Raw genomic sequence first — 14,999 nt, 5'->3', positions numbered from 1 at the left:
TGGTTGGTAGATAATTGGTGGTATAAGGATGGTAGTATGTTGATGGTGAAGGTAGTGGTGTTTATTTTGGATAACTGATGTTATGGTTGGTAGATTGGTTGATTGTGTTAGTTTTAAGATTATGGTCTTATTTATGGATATGCCAATTTAAAAATAGTTCCTTGCATTTTTTTTGTAAAAGCGTTGCAATAGGTCTTTTTAGTGTTGCTAATAATCAGTGTAAAATGTTGCAAAAAACACTAAAAAGCATTGCAAAAAATACTAAAAAGCATTGCAAAAAACACTAAAAAGCGTTGCAAAAAACACTAAAAAGCGCTGCAAAAAGGTTGCATCGATACCCCACATGTGGCCCCGATTGTGGGGTCCACAAATATTGTACTGATAGCCCAAACCCTACTGTAACACTTTTCAAGACCTATTGCAACCCCATTGGTGTTGCAATAACACATTTCTGTAACGGATAAATAAGGGTTGCAATAGGTTGTCACCGGGGATGCAAAACACTCTATGGCAACACCTAAAATTACAACCCCGAAAAAGAGTCGACATAGCCTTTTTTTGGCCTTTAGCAACGCTTTTTTGGCATTTAGTTACGGTTTCTTGGGGTTGCGGAATCCAATCTATGGCGTAGTGAATGGATTTTATGTATTATAAAGTAATAGTCAATGCTAATTCTCATTGTATTTGCACGGCCTATAAACTGTTTGTAATAAACACATGTATATATCTTATGTTTATGTTGGAAAAATATGTTGGTTGACACATAAAACCACCACTACGCCATAAGTGACATGATGTAATGCCTTTTTTCTGTTACAATAGGCCCGAAAAACATTATTATAGGTCTATTGTAACACTAGTAGACGTTACACTTGCGAGCATTACATGAGACTCCCTACTGTAACACTTTAGCTACCAATTGTAACACAAAGAAAAGTATTACAATAGGCCACTAATGTAACACTATAATGATCAATTGTAATAATTTGTCAATGTTACATTATGTTGGAATTATTTTTCATAAGTGGGACCCATATGGACTAATGTCACTGTGGTGTTTTAGTTGTGCAACAGTAGCTACACTACAATATGCAACTGCAACATTGAATTATATTAAATTTAAAATATCTGCCATGTTCAAGAATTGAAACAACCCATGTACAACATTACCAAAACACAATCCAAATACTAAATCCGCAACTCTAACACTACAAACACAACTCCAATACTTATCCAACCTACTACCGAGTCAACTAAGCCAAAAGCCACCTCAAATTATCAAACACACCTCTAGTACATATATAAATTACAACATATATACAAGTTTCCACGACTTCGAATGTTTGTACGCATTAAATCAAGGAAAAGTTCTTCGAAATCGGGATTATTTTATATCGTAGAATTTATTCTGGATTTGACGTCCGAATCTCAGGTTCCTGGATTGGTCTTGTATCTTTAGCGTCACGCTTCCACGTTCAATATTTCTATAATTCGACCCTATTTGCATTCTTTATGAGATTTACAATTACAACTTCAATTCCACTTACACTACTGATTATTCAACATATCCACTCCTTTGTCAATAACATTCTTCCTTTAGAAAGTCTGGAGATTTTCTTAATCTTCTTTGCTCGTACTCGGCTTCTCGTGAATCGACGTATTCTTCGTACTCTAATCGTCTCATAAATTGGATGAACAGTTTCTCCGTACATTGGTTCTGTCGTTAAATTTATCAAGCAAGATTTGCACTCTTCTGTTAGAAACAAACAAATCTTTTCTGTAATAGCGGGTCCACTTGGCCTTCTAAATGAACCATACTCACTTCTAGAACTAGTAGTCTTCTAGGTAATCCAAATCTTATAACAATCGAGAAACTCAAGTAGTAATTGGACAACCAAGTTTTTAAAACTTGTTTTATTCAAAGGATTTTTAGAAAAATTCTATTAAGAAAATCTCTTTTGAAAACTGGTTTAAAATTTTGAAAATCATACACTTGGTCGTCATTACTATATGAGTTGGTTGCCGTTCTTTTCAACCCCTACAAAGTATCAAATTGGAAACATAATCAGATAAAAGCTCATTCATTTCTGTATATCCTCTATCCCTCATTGGGTCTACTTTAACTTCATTGGTTGACAAAATTCTAATTACCGTTGCATATTATTTTATTCGTAACTTCACTTCTAAGCTTTCATACCGGTAACGCTCCCATCATCATTTCTTACGATTACTCGGTATAACAAGTTTATCCAATAATCATTAAATTCCTTTTATAAAACAAGGTTGACTGATATCACATCACTGTACTAGTATATGTATCATGCTTGATCATAACATCATCATCAATTCCAGGAAGACTCTCAATATCCAACCTTTTCAAATTCCCTTAAAATCCATCTAGCTCACTTCACAAGATAATCATGGGTGACATACTTACTAGTAGTTCCATATAACCTGGTAGTGGCTATCTTCTGGAACACACGTATCCTCACTCTATGTTCTTTCTCACATTTCTTAATACCTCGTAAACTGACCATATGCTATAGTTCTCAAATCCATCCTCATAGGTGCTGTTACTTCATAAGACGAGTTTTAAACAGATGTTATAGAACAGGGTGTAGAGTAGACAAAAAAAGATGTACTCACAGCCGAACATCTGGTAGAACTAGAATCAACATATGGGGGATTCTCGAATTGGTAGCTTCGCATAAGGGGATGAGATAATAGCTTAAAAAGGTACAACCGTCGTAACATGAGGTAATATAGCTAACACCGGTGGAAAAGCAGGGCGTGATTCAGATGATAGTCCTCCGAATGAATGCTCCGAATGATCAAACGATTCGAGTATAAAAGAATCTGCCATCGCAGCTATCAAAAAATCGCGTCACTAGATAAGCAGCTCGAATCTAATCACGAATCATACCAAAACCTATTGTACAGTCACATTCAACCTCTCGACGTTCTATCTTTCTATTTCCTAATCCTAATCCTAACCCTCTATCCATTCCCGACAATCTAGGATTGTTTCAGTGACTTATAACCTGTGGCTCTGATGCCAAACTGTAATGCCCTCCAAACCCGGGTCAGAAGTTTGGGTTTTACAACACACAAACACAATATATAAAACTTTTTATAAAATATTATATGTATTGACCCTTCTTTACACAACCACGGACCGCAACAGGTTAAAGTATGAAAACAAGCCATAACCTTAACTTTTATTACATCATACCAAATCCCAACTAGTTCAACATACAATTGATAATAATATCATTCTTACAATCTTGCATAACTCATCTATAATATAAAGCTCCTGCTAGCTCGATCCAACTTAACCTGGAATCCTAGCTCGCACACTGGACTCAGAATCCTCATTACCAATAATTTCCTTTTCAATTGTTGAAAACATAAAAAAATTTGCAAGAGTGAGCTAACTAGCTCAGCAAGTAATAATAGCAATAACGGAGGTTAAATAATAACCAATTGAAATGATTCGGAAGAATCAAGTTTCTGAATAAACAATGATTAAAATTGGATATTCACTTTTTATTTTAAAAACCAAGGTTAGGCTGCTGATCAGTCACGCACTAACCCCGAGCAAGGCTCCCAGCTTTGCTCTATATACTGGATTCAAGGCACACATTGGCCTATTATGACCATGAATCTGGTCCGACCACGAATCTGGCCCGACCACGAATCTGGTCCACATTTATAAAACCATCCAATTCTAAAACAATTTAATATGATAGCCAATGAAATTCAATAAGCTGAATAATTAGAAACATTTATCTTAAAGCATAGGGTGATTCACAATATCATGAAGGTATAATAAGGAATTCAAAAAGTTTGGCTTTCAATCAAGGAAAGAATCAGAAAGTAGAAGACCAAGTATTCAAGGGTTTCAAGGATTGGTCTTGTGTTAAAAAAGGAATAAGGGTTGGTATGTGAAGTAATTCATTATCAGAAATTAGTATGTGGTAGATATGTATTTGTGGAGTAGTATCGTATATGTCTGGCTCGTATCTGAGAAATTCAACAATCAATGGTTTATGAAGAAAAAAACTTATGGCTCAAGATTAATAAGAATCAGGGTTCAAGGTTGAATAGTTTAAAGCGCTTGCAATATAAAACATGAGTTATTTTGAATAATAGCGATATGTGATGAGATAGTTCGAAAATATTTGTAATGTATCTTGAAGAAGGTTCAGAAGTACTTGCCTTATCACCGATGATTTCCAACTTTACTTGTACCCATTTAACAGTTTTACTTTCCCATCAATTTCCTTCTTTTTCTATGCATTACCTTAATTCATCAATCACTTGATTTCTTTTTCTACACTTCAGTTCTATTTACTGATCACTGGCCTTCTTTTCTATGCCTTGCTTACTCTGCTAGGCATCAAAATTATCTATCAATACTCAATCTCATATCATTTTATCGTCCCATAGACGTCATAAATCTTTATCTACCCTTCATTTCACCCAAATCCGATTTATGGATTAAAAGTTATAGTAAAAACAGTCAAACAATGCACGTACAGTCATATTATACAACAATCAGATCACATATAGCACATAGTATGTAAGATATTCAATCCAAATAATTTTTCAAAGAAGAGTCGGGTTTAAAATGATTTTCCATGTATTTAATACTATTTTTTGAACATTTTTTCGGGATTAAAATGGGCCTTCAAATCATTTTATAGTTAAATAATAGGGTTCGAACACCCGAATCTGAATTTAAAATAATTTTATAATAATTATCGAGCCTTGAAAATATTTTAAAATAATATTTTAAAGCTCGAAACTATTTTTTCAGAATTTTTGAATAAAAAATAAATAATTGAATCTAATTATTAAATCAATTAAAATTAATTAATAATTAATTAAATTAATTAATCAATTAATGTTAAATTAATCTATTAATTAAAATAATTAAAAACTAATAAAAATTAATTAATAAAATAAATCAGATTTAATTTTAAGTAAATAAATAATTCAAAGAATTTTCTACATTTAAAATAATTAAATAAACAGTGTTTTTCTAATTTTTAGAATAATAAAAATATCATTTATAAAATGAAGTAAACAGTAATCCAGTTTTTTGTAAAAATTCTACAACTTTAGTGACTAAAGTGTAGAAACAGGTTTTATGAATTTGATCAACACCGGGTTAAATCCCGGGTCAAAGATCGACATGACTGGGTCAATCAAGAACAACAATAACCTGCCGGAAAACATCGATTCCGATGAGCTTAATTTGGGAAAAATACGAACCGTTTGATTAGGATTTTGCTGCAAAACCATTCTACACTCCTTCGGCAACACATACATGCCAGTAATTAACAGAAATAATCTCCCGATCGGATTTTCCGATGAAACCTCCATTAATGCCGGCCAAGCTTCGAGCTTCTCTAGTGATACGTTCCAGGCGTCCAACAGTGCATATATTTACATGAATTAACTCGTTTTGATACAATTTATCGATTAATGCAACTCAAACATACCCAGAATAAACGAATTTAAAAGCCCCAAATTTGATTAAGAACATTCAAACGATTTAAACCCTAATTTAACATTCCGAAAATCAAACACACATTACTACATGTTATTGAACTCGATTTTTGACATATGATATACCAAAATGACCAGGAAGAAAAGCTCTACATGATTCTAGCATTAAATCACACAAACAACATCAAGAATAAAAATTCATATTTTAATCATCAAATTAATTAAATAAGAAAATCACCTTGATTTCTGCATCAAAATAGATGATGGATTCAGAAATCATTTATTAATCGTAACTTTGATGGTGGATTTCTGCATCAATAAATAATCACATAAAAATCATTTATTGATAAAAATAATTACACGCGATATCCCAGATATTACACTATGACCTCACCACTTGCATTTCCCACCATTTCTAATTCTAGTATCAAGCTCTTGTTTGTTGAGACGGGTGTTGGCTACGATCAACACACACTACATCATATATGGCCTCTAGCAACACCCAAAAAATTGTAAAATGGCCAAAAAGTGTTACCTAAACCAAAAAATAGGGCTATCATTACACTTTTTGAAAATTTGTTGGTGTAGGATTTGCTCGTGCTATAATAGGGATCTATTGTAACCGTTTTTAAACTTTTGATAGCATATGTAAAAATGTAACAATTGACATCTTATGGTTACACTTTCAGTATCTATGGTAACACCAAGAAGGTGTAACCACAATTCTATTACAACACCTCTAAACCTTTAGTGACATCAAAAAATATGTTACAATAAACTCTTCTACAACATCATTTTTTCTATTTTAACACAATATTATAAAACAATTAAATTATTTTGATAACATGTTTTTAGCTTATTGTAACACTTTCTTTATAAACACTCTTGTATTTATTGTAACAATTTTTCTAGTTTTTGCCAACATAAAAATATCAATCAGTTATACTTGTTAATTTTTGAATTGTAATAAAATCTAAATCAACTTGCAATAGTAAGACTTGAATACATATCATTGAACTTGAGAACTATTAACAAAAGTCCATCCAACAAATACAAAGTTCCAAGCAAACCAAAATAACCAAACTTCCAAATTCCAAAAGAAAGTCCTTTAGTCTTGGGACCATTAGTAGGTTCTGATTCGGACTTACTCCCATTTGCAACTTCTATGATTAAGATTAAAGGCTTCGAAAGGTCAGCTTTCCCGTCTTTCTGCTAGCACCATCCTCTATTCCTATATTTGGTGTAGAATATGGTTCAACATTTGAAAAATTTTGTACATAATATGCATAATGTTAAAAAACACCAAGAGAGAAGCATATGTTCTACCACTTTTAGAGCTCGAGAAGTAAAACTCTTATAGTATAAGAACCAGAAAAATAGGCCATACTTCTAACCTGCCTTATGGTCTGTGAAAGCTTGGTCAATCAAGATATATAAGTGGTAAATTACTCTCTGAAGCTAGCTTTACATGCTAGAACAGAACTCGTCTTAGACTTGTGGAAATTATGATATTTTCTCTAAACGGTTTCTTCAACGTGCAAAAATAGTAATCCGCAGATTCAAGTCAAAACACACATCAATATATTTACAATTATATATATATATACCCATCTAACTATATTAAAGATTACAATTACAATTGTCTAAACAGAGACCCAAAGACTTAAAGAGCAAGTACAATCTTATTAAAAAGGAATGTATATAAAATTGGTAAGTACTACCTTAGACTTACTTACTTTTTTTTAAAATAGAGATTTTTCGCATCAGTGCGCGTATTGCGCTTAACAACACATAGAATCTTCGAAGCTATTACCTTATTTACTAGGCAAGTAGACTTATAGTTAAACTAGCAAGGAAATAAAAAGGTAACTGAATACAAGCATATATACTTCCAATTAAATGGTTTCAGATTCTGTAGCTTGTACCCCCGCAGGAGATGTGGGGGATGTGCAAGCCACTAAAATATATCTGTTCATATGTTAACATGTCTGGAGCTTACTTAGGGGGGCTTCCAACATAACTTACATTAAAACTTCTTTTAATTAATTATCGTAGAGGCTGTTCAATGTATATTGAAAGATAAATCAGTGTTGGTTGTTTGCTTTTAATGTCTTCTTGAACATGCCATATTTATTATTCTCAGCTTTAAAATCTAGGGTTAGACAAATATTGGTTATTAATCTCGTTAAAGTATCAACTTTTATAGTGGATATTACTTAGTAGAAACTTATTGGTAAAGTTGATTCTCTTACACTAATAAACATTTCTCTCACAGCAAATGGAAAAACAAAATCCAAAATCTAACCAAGTATGCCACAGAAAGAAACAATTTTAGCAGATACTGTATAAGATACAAACTTCTTATTAGAAACACTAAAAAAATAAAAAACAACATCTAGCCAACATAGAGATACAATATTTTGTATGATAGAAAAATAGGTAATATACCTCTCATTGCGATCAAGGCGAGCACCAAAATAGTAAGCAATAGAAAGCAACCAAGAATTAGTATGCACAGCAACCAACACCAACCAATCTCTCTGGTTCATCCCATCACCGTCAAAATTAATCCCTAGAGCTGGTTCAGGCAACTCGGGTGGGACTTCCACTGCAGGCAAAGTGACTTTCCAAGACTCATTAGAATGCCCATGTAAACACAAATTCTCCTTGTCTAGCAACCCATTTCATATCAAACACAAACAATTATAACCCAACTCCATAAATAGAAAACACACATAAAAACATATAGAGATATAAACACACCTGGATCACAGAGGGAGTAAAATTCATCAACATCTGAAAATCATTTAAGCACTTTTATTTTCTGCATTCTGACAGCTCCGGTCAGTCTCCATGTGGTGCTTTTAACTATTTTCAGGTTTGATATATTAATCTGATTCCTATTTTCTGAGTAAAGTAGGAATTCAGTTTTATGACACATCCGAAAATCAGGGTATAATATCAATTTTTTAATTTACGACAAATTTTTAAAGTTAGCCCTGCAGCACACTACAAGAAAAATGTCATCAGACAACACCCATCAGACAACGCTTGACCAAAAAAGTGTTGCCCAGAAATTTTACACAACAGTTTTTTAAAAACCAGAAAACAGGTATTGTGTGAATCCCTTTACTACAATAGGTTTAAAACTGTTGTCTAGCATATCGTATCAGACAACCGTTTTATGAGATAAGGTGTTTTTTAAATAAAAAGATTTCATCATTCCTACAATGCTTTAAAAACTATTGTCTAGGTAATCGACACAGACAAGCCTTTCTAAAGATATGTTGTGCAAATGAGGTAGTTTGTACAACAGTTTAATTTTGCATTGTCTGAAAGTAATGGAGACAACGTTGTGAAACACCGTTGTTGGAATGAGACAAGTGTTTTCTCACTGGATTACTTAAGCTGGAATCAAACAACGTACTTCCATTGTGTTGTCTAAATATCACTTGACATACAAGTATTTTTATTCTGTTGTATGTCACGACATCACACAAGCATTTTGCTCATAAAATCATTGTCACTTGTATTGGTGAGCTGGTATAATGAGAGACGTTCATTAAGAGGAGATGAGGTGGCACCATGTGATTGGTGAAAAAACATTCACTTGGATTGCTGAGTTGGTGTAATAAGAGCAGTTGATTGAAAGTATATTTAATATCAGCCATTAGATTAAAAAACGCTGTTACGCTTACACAACAGCTTTTGTTCAAATAAATGTTGTCAATGTTCATCTAAGACAACCTTTTTTCATAGAAAACCGTTGTCTGTAAGTCTGATTCTTGAAATTTCTGAAGCATTGCTTATGATGAGGTGACACCATGTGATTGGTGAAAAAACATTCACTTGGATTGTTGAGTTGGTGTAATTAGAGCCGTTGATTAAAAGTAGATTTAATATCAGCCGTAGGATTTAAAAAAGTTGATCATCTAAAACAACGGTTTTTTTTCAAAAAAACTGTTGTCACTATTTATTTCAGACAAGACTTTTTCATAGAAAACCGTTGGATGTTGCCTCGTACTAGATTTTTTTCCATACCCGATTAAAGAGATAAATTTTTAAAATGATTTTTTAGATGATCCAACCGTACGGATGTTAAGAAATACTTATTTTAGTCACATGAAAAAAGTATTAAAAAATTTCAAATTCATCTCGAATGTCAAGATTAGAAAAATCTGGTAAAAGCACTACTTCCCAACACGGGATTCGTTCCCGATGAACAAGATAAATTTTTTAAATGATTTTTTTGACGATCCAACCGTACGGATGTGAAGATATACTTATTTTAGTCACATGAAAAAAGTATTAAAAAATTTCAAATTCATCTCGAATGTCAGGTTTAGAAAAATCTGGTAAAAGCACTACTTCCCAACATGAAATTCGTTCCCGATGAACAAGATAATTTTTTTTAAATGATTTTTTCAACGATCCAACCGTATGGATGTTAAGATATACTTATTTTAGTCACATGAAAAAAGTATTAAAAAATTTCAAATTCATCTCGAATGAGAGGATTAGAAAAATCTGGTAAAAGCACTTTTTCCCAACACGGGATTCGTTCCCGATGAACAAGATAAATTTTTTAAAAGATTTTTTCAAACTTGTTTGTGATGAGGTGGCACCATGTGATTGGTGAAAAAACATTCACTTGGATTGGTGAGTTGGTGTAATAAGAGCAGTTAATTGAATGTATATTTATTATCAGCCATTAGATTAAAAAACGCTGCTACGCTTACACAACAGCTTTTGTTCAAATAAATGTTGTCAATGTTCATCTAAGACAACCTTTTTTCATAAAAAACCGTTGTCTGTAAGTCTGATTCTTGAAATTTCTGAAGTGTTGCTTGTGATGAGGTGGCACCATGTGATTGGGGAAAAACATTCACTTGGATTGTTGAGTTGGTGTAATTAGAGCCGTTGATTAAAAGTAGATTTAATATCAGCCGTAAGATTTAAAAAAGTTGATCATCTAAGACAACGGTTTTTTTCAAAAAAACTGCTGTCACAATTTATTTCAGACAAGAATTTTAAATAAAAAACCGTTGGGTGTTGCCTCGTACTAGATTTTTTTCATACCTAATGAAAAAGATAAATTTTTTTAATGATTTTTTAGAGGATCCAACCGTACGGATGTTAAGAAATACTCATTTTAGTTTCATGAAAAAAGTATTAAAAAATTTGAAATTCATCTCGAATGTCAGGATTAGAAAAATCTGGTAAAAGTACCCCTCCCGACAAAGAGACTCGTTCCCGATTTACAGGATTAATATTTTAAAATGATTTTTCGACGATCCAACCGTATGGATGTTAAGATATATCGATTTTAGTCATAAGAACAAATTATTAAAAAATTTGAAATTCATTTTGCATGCCAGGATTAGAAAATTTTGGTAAAAGTACCCCTCCCAACAACGAGACTCGTTCCCGATTTACAGGATTAATTTTTTAAAATGATTTTTCGACGATCCAACCGTACGAATGTTAAGATATATCGATTTTAGTTATAAGAATAAATTATTAAAAAATTTGAAATTCATTTTGCATGCCAGGATTAGAAAAATTTGGTAAAAGTACCCTTCCCGACAACGAGACTCGTTTCCGATTTACAGGATTAATTTTTTAAAATGATTTTTCGACGATCGAACCGTACGGATGTTAGGATATATTGATTTTAGTCATAAGAAAAAATTATTAAAAAATTTGAAATTCATTTTGCATGCCATGATTAGAAAAATCTGGTAAAAGTACCCCTCCCAACAACGAGACTCGTTCCCGATTTACAGGATTAATTTTTTAAAATAATTTTTTGACGATCCAACCGTACGGATGTTAGGATATATCGATTTTAGTCATAAGGAAAAATTATTAAAAAATTTGAAATTCATTTTGCATGCCATGATTAGAAAATTTTGGTAAAAGTACCCGTCCCGACAACGAGACTCGTTCCCGATTTACAGGATTAATTTTTTAAAATTATTTTTTGACGATCGAACCGTACGGATGTTAGGATATATTGATTTTAGTCATAAGAAAAAATTATTAAAAAATTTGAAATTCATTTTGCATGCCATGATTAGAAAAATCTGGTAAAAGTACCCCTCCCGACAACGAGACTCGTTCCCGATTTACAGGATTAATTTTTTAAAATAATTTTTTGACGATCCAACCGTTCGGATGTTAGGATATATCGATTTTAGTCATAAGAAAAAAATATTAAAAAATTTGAAATTCATTTTGCATGTCAGGATTAGAAAAATCTGGTAAAAGTACCCCTCCCGACAACGAGACTCGTTCCCGATTTACAGGATTAATTTTTTTAAATGATTTTTCGACGATCCAACCGTACGGATGTTAGGATATATCGATTTTAGTCATAAGAAAAAATTATTAAAAAATTTGAAATTCATTTTGCATGCCAGGATTAGAAAAATCTGGTAAAAGTACCCCTCCCGACAACGAGACTCGTTCCCGATTTACAGGATTAATTTTTTAAAATGATTTTTCGACGATCCAACCGTATGGATGTTAAGATATATCGATTTTAGTCATAAGAACAAATTATTAAAAAATTGAAATTCATTTTGCATGCCAGGATTAGGAAAGTTTGGTAAAAGTACCCCTCCCGACAACGAGACTCGTTCCCGATTTACAGGATTAATTTTTTAAAATGATTTTCGACGATCCAACCGTACGGATGTTAAGATATACTCATTTTATTCACATGAAAAAAGTATTAAAAAATTTGAAATTCATTTTGCATGCCAAGATTAGAAAAATCTGGTAAAAGTACCCCTCCCGACAACGAGACTCGTTCCCGATTTACAGGATTAATTTTTTAAAATGAATTTTTCGACGATCCAACCATACGGATGTGTTAAGATATATTAATTTTGATTATCTTCTTATAAAATAAAGTAAAATTATCAAAATTATCAAATAATACATATAAATAAAAAAATATCTATTTACCCCTATTTCACCTTAAACCCCACTTTTTCATTTTCCCCTTGTTTAAATTTTCATTTCCCCCTTCACCCAAATTTCACTTTTTAGGCCATTTTTTCATTCCATCTCCTCTATTTTTAGTTTGCCCCCAAGTGAAAATTTTATTTCCCCCTTATATCTCCCCCCATTTTGTTAACCCCGTTTATATCTCATTCTCATCGGTCTCTGCTCTCACCCCTCTATTTTCCCTGTTCTCTCTCTCCCAACTCTCCCTTCTCATCACTACTCTCTCTCTCCATCTCCCCATTTTTTCTGTCCCAACTCCCCCTTCTCATGGATCTCTCTCTCTCTCTATCTCCCCATCTTTTGTTCACTCATTTCCCCTTTACATGGTAGTCCATCTCCCTCTCTAAGCTGTAACTCCCTTTCTCTCATGTTCTCTCTCTTTGAACTTCCTATGCGGCCTCTCTTTCCATCACACCATGTGTAATTAAAACCTAATTTTTAACACCTCAATTTACTCTAACCTCTCACCTCTCTAAATCCAAACCCAAACCCCAATTCAAATCTTAGAAACTAACCCCTAACTCGAGTTATTCAAAAGCTCGATTTCAAACGCAAACCCTAGTTCGATTTTTGGGTTAAAGGTATACACTTGTCTTATTTCTTTTTTAAATGATTTTATTTTCATTGCCTTGGGTTTTATATTCTTTTCATATATTATTAAAGGAGCTCATATGTTCAATTAATGTATTAGTATTAAAAACCTACTAATTTGTTATGTCATGTAATTTTATACTGCAATTTTTATTTCATCCATTTCGCAGGTGGTCCTATGATATTAATTAATTTTTGATTGCTCACTCTTATCAGTGTATGTATGTTTTTTTAGCTGCTGGATAAGTTTTAGTTATATGATTGCTCAATTCACATATTTTGTTTCAATAGATTCTTGATTTTTGGATGCTTTTAATATATGATTTGTTCTTATCTTGATTTTATTGCTTTTAATTAATATTTTTTGCTTCAGATTAAATAAATTTTCATGCTGTCTATTCTAAACAAAGTTATATGATTGATTTAAGAAATTATTGGTTTTGTAAGTACTATGATTCAAGAATGCATGTATCTTAACTTTGTTCTATTTTTATCAAACTATTAGTTGTTTGTAGTACCTGGTAAACAAGTTTGAAAGGGATGCAGAGAGATTATATAAACTTTGTTGATATGTTTAACCAAGCCCATGTATAGATTGTTGCTAGAGGGGGAAAGAAGTTATCTAGAGTTGCAACTGTTGTAGGGGTATTGTCTCAATAGAAAGGATGATACTTGTTGGAAGCCAACATCCACACCAGGAACATAGAAGACAAGATGTGAGTGATGGGTTAGAAGGTGTGGTCGAATCTTGTGATTTGGTGGAGGTCTTTATTAATTGTCTTGTGTGAATACAAAATAAAATAGAAGGTTACACAACTCTCGTGTATCAACAACATATACTTTTTTTGCAGGTTGAACTTGACTAACCAAAGATTGCCAAGTTGGTATCGTTGAAGAGTGTATTGAAGATTCTTGTGTGAACTGTACAAAGATAACTGCTAGAAGAAAATGGATTTTGTAAAAGTGATCATTAGGTTTGAACTTTTTGTTTTAAATTAAACCTGAAGTATTTTATTATTTGCATAAATTGATACATGGAATTGAATTTATGAAGAGAGGAAGTTTTAGTCATGAGGAGCTTAATGTTTTTGTTTCTCTATTGGAATTTGCAGGACAAAACAAGACCCGAGAGCAAAGACCACGAGAATGTCTTGGACAACTGCCAACCATAGGAAAATCAATTATTAATCTTCAAGCCATGGGAATCAAAATTTATGGATGATATGAACCTATTACAGGGGATTCAAAAGCTAAAAATTCATTGGAAAATATAGTTGGATATAGTTGAGCAAAAAAGGTATTTATAGTTGGCATATTAGTGCGTATACTAGAGAAAGCGTCATGTGTGTTTGCACATGTAAATGTCACCTGAATTTCTAAAGAAAGTTAACTCAGATTTTTCATTTTTATATGTTTTAACAAGCAATATAGAGTCCCGAAGTACATGTACTCGAATGGTCTTATTTTTCTTAAGATAGAACTTGGTTATACTTAGTTGGTTTTTAGTTGAAATGGTGTAATGGATGGTTGGTTGATTGCTGGAGTAATGGAGGGTTGGTTGTTTGCTAGTGTAATGGTGATGACTTGGTTGTAATCTCAATGGTTTTTCTTTGGATTTTAAATTTGATGGCATATTAATTTTACAATGTTGCTTTATTTGCATTGCATTTGGAAACCATTATCTGAGGGGATTTTAACCCGTAAGTTATCCAGTTAAAACATTGTTATAGTTTGTTTCACACAATAATTTCAAAAACTAAAAGCTTGTTATATTGACTTTCGCACAATACCAAACTGAATAAAAAACCCTTCTCTATAAAACTAATTATGTTCAGACAACACCATTTGTTATAAAAAGAATCATGTCTTAAACACTAACT

General features: G+C 32.4%; 1 long non-coding RNA gene across 1 annotated transcript; it reads left to right on the top strand.

The window, feature by feature from the left end:
- Positions 1–13,648: 13,648 nt before the first annotated feature.
- LOC141711141 (uncharacterized) lies at positions 13,649–14,775 on the top strand. The gene is made up of 3 exons (XR_012571234.1): positions 13,649–13,883; positions 13,971–14,093; positions 14,232–14,775. It is a non-coding gene; the product is annotated as an uncharacterized LOC141711141 (long non-coding RNA).
- Positions 14,776–14,999: the final 224 nt, after the last annotated feature.

The sequence above is a fragment of the Apium graveolens genome, chromosome 3 (assembly GCF_009905375.1).
Source record: "Apium graveolens cultivar Ventura chromosome 3, ASM990537v1, whole genome shotgun sequence".
Taxonomy (NCBI): domain Eukaryota; kingdom Viridiplantae; phylum Streptophyta; class Magnoliopsida; order Apiales; family Apiaceae; genus Apium; species Apium graveolens.
The sequence above is the reverse complement of the archived record's forward strand: the minus strand, read 5'-3'. Positions and strand labels throughout refer to the sequence as shown.